Source organism: Orycteropus afer, unplaced genomic scaffold (genome assembly GCF_000298275.1).
Source record: "Orycteropus afer afer isolate SDZICR_OR568_19922 unplaced genomic scaffold, OryAfe1.0 scaffold00099, whole genome shotgun sequence".
NCBI lineage: Eukaryota > Metazoa > Chordata > Mammalia > Tubulidentata > Orycteropodidae > Orycteropus > Orycteropus afer.
The window spans coordinates 4156173-4156750 of record NW_006921686.1 but is presented as its reverse complement, the minus strand read 5'-3'; positions in this window follow the sequence as shown (position 1 = coordinate 4156750).

The window sequence follows — 578 nt, the reverse complement described above, 5'->3', positions numbered from 1 at the left end:
CTGTCTGAGATCTTCCCTACCTTGCCTTTCACCTCCATGGTGCCTGGGAGGGGAGCGGGGGATTTAGGACCTGAGGTTTCCAGGTTTTGAGCTCCTGCAGATTTAAGCCCAGAAACTGACGCCTCTGTAGTCCCTAAGGATTTGGAAGCTGGGAGAGGGGCTCCCCCGCCGATCCCAGCCTTTTTCCCTGGCGGGCAAAGTTTTAAAGGCCATTTGAAACCGGCGAGACTGGGAACTCCGATGGGGGTTTCAAGCTCCCCTCCAGCCTTAGCTGACAGTTTCTATTCCCTCCGCTCCAAGGCAGTCCCCAGGTTCCCCAGAGTCTCGGGGTCTAGAATCCGGGTGCCACTGGCGTTTCCACCCCGCTCAGCTCTAAGGCAACCGCCCCCTCAGCAAACACCCTCCGCCTTCCACCGCTGCTGCCCGAGCAACAAATTAGGGGCGGGCTCGGCAGTCACGTGCCGGAGTCTGGGCCCCGCCCACTCCTCACGCTGCCCCACCCAATCGCACGTGCGGGCGAGGATGTGTGTGGTGTGGGCGCGGCTCCGGTGTCAAAATGCATGAGTCCTGGAGGCGGG